The sequence below is a fragment of the Eleginops maclovinus genome, chromosome 20, assembly GCF_036324505.1.
Source record: "Eleginops maclovinus isolate JMC-PN-2008 ecotype Puerto Natales chromosome 20, JC_Emac_rtc_rv5, whole genome shotgun sequence".
NCBI lineage: Eukaryota > Metazoa > Chordata > Actinopteri > Perciformes > Eleginopidae > Eleginops > Eleginops maclovinus.
In genome coordinates this window covers 7,525,016-7,535,675 of record NC_086368.1, presented here as the reverse complement: position 1 = coordinate 7,535,675, position 10,660 = coordinate 7,525,016, and positions in this window count along the sequence as shown.

Below are 10,660 nucleotides of genomic sequence, written 5' to 3'. Positions count from 1 at the left end.
TGCCACACCGCCCCAGCTCTCCCCGACCCAGCCCCAGCTCTCCCTGTCCCAGCTCTCCCCCACCCAGCCCCAGCTCTCTCCCACCCAGCCCCAGCTCTTCCCAACCCAGCCCCAGCTCTTCAACAGTTTCCCTGGACAGGGGTGGATGAGGATCAGTCTGCAGTATTGGAGGTGTGGAGGAAGAACTGTAGCGGTCTTAATCCAGAGCAGCAGGAGAAATTGCAGCAGCTGCTGCTAGAGTTCCACGGCACTTTCGCCATGAGTGAGGAGGAGGTTGGCCGCACTCATCTAGTCGAACACGAAATCGATCAAGTGTTGTCTTCGCCGCCTCCCCCTGGCCCGTCAGCAGGCTTGTGACGATGCAGTGCAGAGCATGCTGAAGGCAGACATCATCGAGCCCTCCGACGGTCTGTGGGCCGCAGCTGTAGTCATGGTCCCAAAGAAGACCAGTGGCTGGCACCTGTGTTCAGACTGGGGCACAAAGTGGGGGCGAAGGCATCTGCACCCTGTAAGAGAAGGTGCAGGCGGTCGCGGACTGGCCCAATACTCTGAACCAGAAGCAGCTGAAGAGTTTCTTGGGCCTGGCCTTGTACTATAGGAGGTTTGTACGGGGTTTCGCTTGCACTGCTGCACCCCTGTTCCAGCTGCTACAGAAGGACAGTGACTTGGTTTGGACTGAACAATGTCAAGGAGCATTTGACAGCCTTCGGCGCGCTTTGAGCGAGACCCAGTTCTCGCTCCAGCCGACCCCAGCCTGCCATTCGCCCTGGACATGGACGCGAGTGGAACAAGTGGAACAGTTAATTTGCTGGGAGCTCCAAAGAGTGGACTTGGCAGAGTGGAAGCAACAGCAAGAGCTGGACACAGACCTACAGCCTGCACTGCAGTGGGTGGAGGCGCAGCAGCGACCACCGTGGGAGGAAGTGGCAGTGTTCTCCAAAGCAACCAAGGGGCTGTGGTCTCACTTTGAGGCTCTGCGTCTGTCCCAGGGCATACTGCAGCGTGCATGGAAGGAACCAGCAACGGGGGAAAAGAGGTGGCAGGTGGTGGTCCCAAAGGGTCTGCAAGAGGCTGTGCTCAAAGCCATGCGTCGAACGACAGGTTCTGGACACTTTGGCGTCACAAAGACTCTTCGCCAGAGTTGCTACTGGGGGCAGTGCAGGAGGGATGTTGAAGACTATTGTCGCCGCTGTGACCCCTGTATGGCTCGTAAGGGCCCCCCTGGTCGTTCCCATGCGCCACTTCAACAGTTTCCCGTTGGGGTCCCGATGGAGAGAGTAGCAGTTGATGTGTCGGGGCCTCTTCCTCGGTCAAACAGGGGTAACCGCTACGTCCTCACCGCCTTAGACTATTTCACTAAATGGCCAGAGGCGTATGCCGTCCCTGATCAGGAGGCAGAAACAGTCGCAGATGCCCTGGTTGGGGGCATGTTCAGCCGGTTTGGAGTGCCGGAGACCCTGCATAGTGACCAGGAGAGGAACCGGGTGTTTGCCTCCATGTGCTCACAACTGGACAAGCACAAAACTCGCACCTCCCCCTTGCGGTCTCAGAGTGACGGATTAGTCGAGAGATTTCATAGCACCATGGGCCAGCAGCTGGCCATCCTCACGTCTCAGCACCAGCGTGACTGGGACGATCATCTGCCCCTGGTGCTCATGGCATGTCGCTCTGCAGTTCAGGAGTCCACGGACTGTTTACCTGCCCCCCTCATGCTAGGGAGGGAGCTCCGCACCCCTGCCGTTCTGGCGTTTGGTCAGCCGCCGGATTCCCTGGACACTCCGCCTGGGCCTGAGTATGCCAGGAGACTTCAGGACCGCCTCGATTCAGCTCACGCTTTTGCCCGAGGCCAGCAGCTAAGTGCTGGCGTGAGACAGAAACGGAACTACGACACCATGACAAAAGGGCAGCACTTCAAGGCTGGGGAGCTGGTCTGGGTTTACAGCCCCCAACGGAAAAAGGGCCGGTGCCCAAAGCTTGAAAGCCAGTGGATGGGTCCCTGCAGAGTACTGGAGAGGGTGGGGGAAGTTGTCTACAGGGTGCAGCTGCCACCGAAGGGGAGAAAAGCTGTGCTCCACAGAGCACAACTTTTACTAAAATCATTTCTGGATGAGCATGATGTCCTGGAGGTCTTCCAGTCCGGTTTTAAAACACTGCATAGCACAGAGTCAGCCTTATTAAGAGTTTTTAATGTCATCGTCCTGGCAAATGACTCTGGAGACTATGCGATTCTTGTCCTCCTGGACTTAACTGCGGCTTTTGATACTGTGGACTACAACATCTTAGTGCCTCGGTTGCAGCACCTACTGGGCATTTCTGGTACCGCCCTGGACTGGTTCAAGTCCTATCTGGCAGACAGAACCATGTGCGTAAGCCTTGGTGGTTCTGAGTCCCGCCCTGCTCCGCTGTCATATGGGGTTCCACAGGGTTCAGTTTTAGGGCCACTGCTTTTGTCATTGTACCTGCTGCCCCTGGGTTCAATCCTGAGAAAGCATGGTATCTCTTTTCATTGTTACGCTGATGACAGCGAGATCTATGTGCCACTGAAGAAGAAAGATGCTTTCTCTCTGAAACAACTTCTGTTATGTCTTGAAGACATTAAAGCCTGGATGTCCATGAACATGAACAGAAGTGGTGGTGTTCGGTCTCAGTGGCTCTTGTGAACCCCCTCCTGTTGACTTGGGCCCCTTGGAGCACTACAGGAAGCCAACAGTCACAAACTTGGGTTTTAAGATGGACAGTGACTTTAAACCAGACCGGCAAATTTGTGCAATAGTGAAGTCCAGCTTTTTTTATCGTAGGCAGCTGGCAAAGGTGAAGCCCTTCCTTGCACATAAGCACTTTGAAACAGTAATCGCCTTCATTACATCTCGGCTGGATTACTGTAATGCACTTTATCTTGGAGTCAGCCAGTCCTCCCTCGCATGTCTCCAGTTAGTCCAAAATGCTGCCGCTCGCCTCCTAACTGGAACAAGTAAAAGGGAGCACATTACTCCCATTTTAGCCTCCCTCCACTGGCTGCCTGTGCATTTTAGAGTCCATTTTAAGATTCTTTTATTTGTTTTTAAATCTTTAAATGGTCTCGCCCCGTCTTACCTCTCTGAGCTGCTCCATCCTTACATTCCTGCCCGGTGCCTCAGGTCATCTGATCAGCTGCTCCTGGAGGTACCAAGGCTTAAACGGAAGCTCAGAGGGGACAGAGCTTTTTCCGCTGCCGGTCCTAATCTGTGGAATGACCTCCCATTGCACATTAGACAAGCCCCTTCGCTGCCCATTTTTAAAACTTGTCTTAAAACCCATTTCTATTCCTTGGCTTTTAACCCAGCATGAGACTGTGTTTCATTGGTCTTGTTGTTTTGATATTGTGATTGATTTTTTATTGTTATTTTTATATTGTTTTTGTGTTTTGTGCTACGTGTTTAAATCCATGTGCAGCACTTTGTTTCAGCTGCGGCTGTTTTTAAAGGGCTTTATAAATAAAGTTGATTGATTGATTGATGATGGTGTTTAATGATCTGTAGCAGCATGTTCCTGGCAAGTGTTTTAAAAGGAGTCACACCCACAATTGTCTCAGAAGTGTTGAGAAAAGCCTGGGGCTGAGAGGCATCTGCTTCCTTCTGCTGCTATGCATTATTTAGAAGTATTAAACAAATATTTGCACTTGCTAATTACTTTTTACCGCAGAAAAATATACAGTTTTAAGCTCATTTGCATAAAGGAGCTGATTTTTAACAGAGCACTGTAGAGTTCCCACAGCATAAATGCGTTTAATTTCAGTGTGAGAACAATCAATGAATTACTTCAGTGTTTTGCTGTAATAAAACCTGTCGTGTGTGTGTGTGTGTGTGTGTGTGTGTGTGTGTGTGTGTGTGTGTGTGTGTGTGTGTGTGTGTGTGTGTGTGTGTGTGTGTGTGTGTGTGTGTGTGTGTGTGTGTGTGTGTGTGTTTTGAATGTCCGCATGATGCAACACACACACAATCGGCAATAACACACACTTTGGTGATGAATGACACTTAAATAGTGCAGAAGTGAAGGACTTCAGTCGGATCACACACTCTGCTGATGATGCCACAGCCCAGGTGATTCATCTTTCATCAGATTTATATAAACTCTGATCTGCAGCCGTGAGTTTAAAGTTCTCTATGTGTGTCTTATTGAACAGGACACAGTGAGATATGAAGAAGAGCCACTTTCATCCACCAGAGGGAGACACACTACCAGTTCATCAGCTCTGCGCTCTGTCTCTCTCTAAACTGCTTCGGGGCAATCTGGTCCCTGTATACAGAAACCAGATATTACTAAAAAGTCCTCACTTGATGACAACAATTTCCAAAACACATTTCATAAGGGTCCGGCCCAGCAGGTAATCTGGGAGCAGTCCACACCCATTTTAGTTCTGTTTAGGGACTTGCAACCCTACAGCTCCCAGTCCAAGTCCCTACTGACTGAGCCAATCAAGTGTCCCCACTCAACCAAATGTCCTAATTTTACAACAATGTCTTCACTTGCAATCATGCCCGTTTTGCACCTTTGGCCACAATGTCCCTGTTTCTCTCTCTCACACACACACACACACACACACACACACACACACACACACACAAGCTCACTTTAATGAAATCCAGTCCGCGGCCGGCATCCAAACTTGTGATCATGAGCTGCTGGTCACAAGTCTGTAGACATGATTGGAGAAGCTGCAGGCACGCAGAGATTTTTGAGGTGATTTATTTTTAGGAAGTTCCATAAAAATGACTCACCTGCAGGGTGTCATTTTTTCAGTGGTGGAAGAATTATTCATATTTTTTGCTTAAATACAAGTATCAATACTACATTTTAAAAGTGCTTTGTTACATGTTAAAGTCCTGCATTCAAATTCAACAAGTACAACACTATTGACAACAACTTACACAGTACATAAGAAATGCTAGTAAAAGTCAGAGGTGGGACCAAGTCACTGTTTGGCAAGTCACAAGTCAGTCCTAAGTCTTAGCAGTCAAGTCACAAGTCAGTCCTAAGTCTTAGCAGTCAAGTCACAAGTCAGTCCCAAGTCTTAGCAGTCAAGTCCAAGTCAAGTCCCAAGTAAAGACAGAGAAGGGCGAGTCGAGTGCAAGTCCGAGTCACATCAAAGCCAAGTCCAGTCCAAGTCTCAATCTTTTTCAAGTCCTGAACAAGTCATCATGTACTCTTCACTTAATATTGCAATTATTAGACTATCGATCATAATTTTAACATATCAATCTAATCTACAGTCTGATTATATAGTACAGATAGAAATATGTTCAATGTTTCTGTTTTGAAATCTTTTACGATATACACATGCGCCCTAAGACCTTCAAAGTATCTTAGAGAAGAAGTGAGAGTGAATATTGGGTTTGAATTGTATTAGCAGGGAAGGCACCAATGTCACCATAAAGTTAGTAGCGCCTTGACCAGTGAGGCATATGAGCTGGATATCTTGAAGCAGTGCTTGAGCATGTTACAGTACGTAAACATTTTCCTTTAATTACAATGAGACTTAATATTTCAATAAACAATGATCAATCTGCATTCCAAAACTACATTACAAAAACAGCAGAGAGAAAAATAGGGGCAGTTTTTTTACGGTTCACATCGGGAAAGAGAAAGGGAGAGAGATCATGCAGACCGGACGGACAGCTCTCGACTAGGCTTCCCTTCCGCGGCACATTGCATATTTTCCGTAGGTGAAATCCGGGAAAATCGTAAATATTAATGAGGGGAGACCGGGGATTAGCCAATTACGTTGGTTAAGTCCCTGATCCAATCCAAAAGGCCAAAAGCCGCCACATGATTGCATCGCTCGCGCTTGCCTGCCGGCTCTCGCACTTTACAGTCTTCGGGGCTTCGCAAGTTCGCATTGCAGGGAAGGATGTCCATGATCGGGACATTTAGTTTTTGACTCGAGACATGTCAAGTCATTACAAGTAAAACAGGCAAAGTCCGAGTCAAGTCTCGAGTTAATAGTAATCAAGTCCAAGTCGAGTCGCAAGTCATGCCGAATTTGATCCAGTCAAGTCTGAAGTCATTAAAATCATGACTCGAGTCTGACTCGACTCCAAGTCATGTGACTCAAGTCCACATGTCTGGTAAAAGTACTCGCATAATTGCCCACTTCTGAATCGTATACAGTATATACTGTATATTGAGTTACTAGGTTACTATTCTGATTATTGATGTGTTTTTATCACAGCGAGCTAATTTAAATACTTTACAGTGTATACTGCTGCTCGATATCTTAACCTATGAATATATGTCAAAGTGTATTTAATAATTGATGTATATTGTGTATAATCTAAAAAGTAACTAGTAAATAAAAGCTGCCAAATAAATGTAGTGGAGTAAAAAGTACAATATTGGCTTCTGAATTGTGGTGGAGTTTTACTATAAAGTAGCATAAACTGAGAATACTCAGTACAGTACAAGTACTTTAAAATTGTACTGAAGTACTATACTTGAGTAAATGTACTGTGTTACTTTTTGCATTTTTTGTGACTGTAAAACCACTCTACAATCTTTATTATGTGTAATAATAGTTCTATAAAGTCAATTTACATAAAATCCAATAGTTTATGTTTATGTTTAGTACTTTTTGTTCTTTTTTTTAAGAAACTGTAAGGGAGTAAAGTTACCTTTTTGTGTCCTGTAAAAATGTAGTTACATGTAAGGCGTTACTCCCCAAGTCTGGATAGAAAAGTGATTAGTTCAAAACCATTTTTTAAATGCCAATAATGTTTAAGGAAGAAGCAAAACCTCTGCAATCAAACCCTCTCATCACTTCCAGCGTCCAAAAACACCAGACACAAACCGTGTTCGGTATTAAACTGACTTCCTGTGTCCTTTCCGATAGGCAGGTCGTTCCACCTTTCCCTCACATGGTGCACAGCAGTGCCCCTCTGATTAGTGTTGGTCTGCATGACATGTGGATAAATGTATTGCAGGGGGAAAGAAGGTAATCTCAGTTAAATGTCAACTTTATAAAACAATTCTGTAGATGAATAGATAAATAATCCATGCACAGGTCTTAAAGTATTGCGTTTCCTAAATACTATATTATGATTGTTTTTGTATTTACTTATGAAAAGTGTCAGCTCCAATGAATGTTTTGTGTTCAAGATACCTGATTTGTAGAAACATACCACTCGGATGTCTCCTTGCCTCATCCCATCGAGGCTGCCGCAGTGAAACATGTGCAGGATACGACAGACATATGAGTAGGAATGCTAAATATCCGAAAGACATTTAAATGGCCATGGTCACATTTTTCACATTTCAGCTGAGGTGAAGGAACGCAGTAATGTTGAGCGTTCAGCTGAGCATTAAACACACACGGAAGAGGAAACTCAAACTGGAATATATCAGAAAATTCAACATGTGACACGTTAAAGTCAAATGACACACATTTATCTGCTTAGCTCTTGAACAGCAGTAGTTACTGTCTTGCCTTTTTTTTCTTTTTAAAGCTAATCCAATTTCTGTTGAAAAAAACGTCAGATAAAGAATTACTTTAATTTTAAAATAAACTTTCCCTGAGGTGGAAAATGATCCCGCTCCCAACGTAAGACCTTTTTGATGGTCAATGAAGGTGCCAATTATTTAATTGAACATGGTGAAATAAATCATTACTTATTTAGGTTGACAGGCTCCATAAAGAACCAATTTTGTCTAAAACTCACTGTTGTTTTAGTTACGATTCAATGTTTTGGTTGACTTTTAAACTAAGACGACACCGGTATCAGGATGAGATATTTTTCTCTGTGCCTCCATTTTTACTGATGTGACAGTGCTATCATTTATAATTTGGTTTGGGTTCAGATAAGTAATTACAGTTCATCCTGAGGGGAGCATGTACTAGACTTCACCACAATCACTTTAATGTTTGTCAAGATTTAACTTAAAAAATGGTAACACTGATGTTGGCACCATAAGAACATTTTGAGGATCTCAAAAGTCATCTGGGTTTAGCCTCAGGTAACAGGGAGTGTCTGTACCAAATTTTGTTTAAAACACATCCAATATTTGGTGAGATTTTTCCATCTGGTTTAATGTTAGACCAATCTGTAGAGTCATACTGTGGTTAAAGCCCACTGGCGGTTTTTTTAAATTATATTATGTCTTCAAACTATTTGAAAATATATGTATTATATTCAAATTTATATAGATATTTACTCATGTAAAATTCCAGATTTTGTCCTCAATATTACACGACATATCTCTAACCACCAGCTGTGCTCTGTTCATTAACCTGCTAACTAGCTTCCACATGGTTCCTCTTACACACACACACACACACACACACACACACACACACACACATACAGTGGCACGAGCCAAACTGAAACACAAGAGACTAAACTAAGAATGGAGACAGACAGAGTTATCGTCATCAGTGATTAATCAGTGTCATGTGAACTTTTGGATCTTCTAAGTTCATCTTTTTCCTTCGTTTTTGAAAGATTTTTATGTAATAGAGTAGAAGTATAAAGTAGCATAAAATGGAAATACTCGGGTAGAGTACTAAATTCTTAATGTGTCATTAATAGTATTGATCGAAGTACTCTGATCTTTTACTAAAGTACAAGTAGCCATAATTGTAAAAATACTAATTTACACATAGAAATCCTGCATTCAAAATATTTCCTACAAAAGTATAGGCATCAAAATATACTAATATACTAATACTCAGTACAAATAACAAAAGTAGAACCGATAAAAGTAAAGGAGTAAATAGTGAAATATTAGCTTTTAAAATCTTTTATAATGGAGCATAAAATGAAAATACTCAGGTTAAGTACAACTACTCAGCAATTTACTTGAGTACAGTACTTGAGTAAGTACTTGATTACATTCCACCACTGGTCCAACGTCCTAACCATCTATTTACATTCAGATAGATTTTTTCAATTTCGTATTTTTGATGCGTGATCTTGGTTTGTGTGTCCTCTGCAGGGGAAGGTGTGCTGAGGGACTAACAGTTTGGTCTTCCTGCAGGGGGGGGCACTTCCTGTCTCTCTGGTTGCAGTGTTGGGTCTGGTCCATCAGACCCACATGAGCCTCATTAGCGGATCAGAGCAGCAGCATGTGAGGTGTGTACGAGGTCATGAGACTCGACGTGGAGTTTCAATTAATACAGAACCGACCGACGAGTTGCTGTTAGTTAAACTGAACAGCCCTGCTCTGATTGGCTGAATCCAGAGGCTGAGCTCGGGCTTGACATAGTTAACAGCGTTCACATCGACTAATTGAACCTAACTGATGCAAACGTGCTACACATTAATTTATATTAGACATTTAATACTAGAGGTTCAAACAAGTAGACTTTCAATCCTTTATTTTACTGAACAGTGAGTTCTAGGTACATTTTACCTGAGTAGAAACTTTTGTTTTTCGATTATGTTTTGGGCAATTTGGTATTTTTTCTTTGACAGATGACAGTCTAAAAGAGAGAGAGTTAGGGTTATGACACGCAACCAACCGTGGAAAGTAACTCAGTACAATTACTCTAATACTATACTTCATGGAGGATTTAATGCGATATATGAAACCACCCATCGATGTAAGTTAATATTAAAATAGCTCCAATGCAGCCAGCTACAATAATAAAAAGCATCTTACTGCATCATTCATATTAATTGATAAAGATATAATATAATAGCATCTAATAGTGCAAAGACTAAACAGCCCACTCGGCTGGTACTTTTATGTTTTAGTACCTTTATTTGGTTACACTTGCACACCTACTTAAGTGAGACTTTAAATGCAGGACTTCTACTTGCAACAAAGTATTTTCAAAATGTAGGTATAAGTACTTTATAATTCAATAAAAGATCTTTATCTTTCTTCTATCACTACATGCAACAAAACGGGTGTTGAGGTTATATTGCAGGCAACGTTACCAGTCAGCAAACATTGCACCCTTCTTTCTAAAAGTTAGAAGCTGACTATGAATGACTACATTGACGAGAATTTTTAAAGCTCAAATTACAGAAAGGTTCCTCAGATGGTGCAGTCCAAATGTCATTTCATAAACCTAAAAATGTCATATAAAAGCCTCATAAATGTGCATTTTGAACTTGATGCTAATTTAATTTTCAGTGAGTTAAAAATGAACCACTAAAATAATGATCAGACTCCTGAACCCAATGACTGCAGAAGTACTCAGATCCTTGACTCAAAGTAAATGTAGTTTACCTAAATGTGTAAAGAATCTGTTTCAATAAAAATATAATTGTGCAATTAAAGTTTTACTTAGTATTTGCATTAGAATAATACTTATAGAAACACTTTAGAGTTGTGTAAATTACATTACATTGAATTGTAACCATTGATGCTTTAATATGTTCGACCCTTTGATGTAGATTAAGCTCATTTTAAAGGTTTTCACTGTTAGCTAGTTCACGTTTGAGGTGTAGTTAAGTCTTATCTTTAGCTAATAATAATTTATTATACATTTTTTGTTCGTATTGTTTTGGGTTTTAATAATAACTGCAAAATTATTAGTAACTGAATTTGTTGAGAGAAAAGTACAATATTTGATGGGGTAGGAGTATAAAGTAGCATAAATGAAAATACTTTGGAAAGTTAAAGTACTATTGTGCATACAATTGTGCAAAAATGTGTTAGTGTTAAGATTCCTTTCTAAACCAAC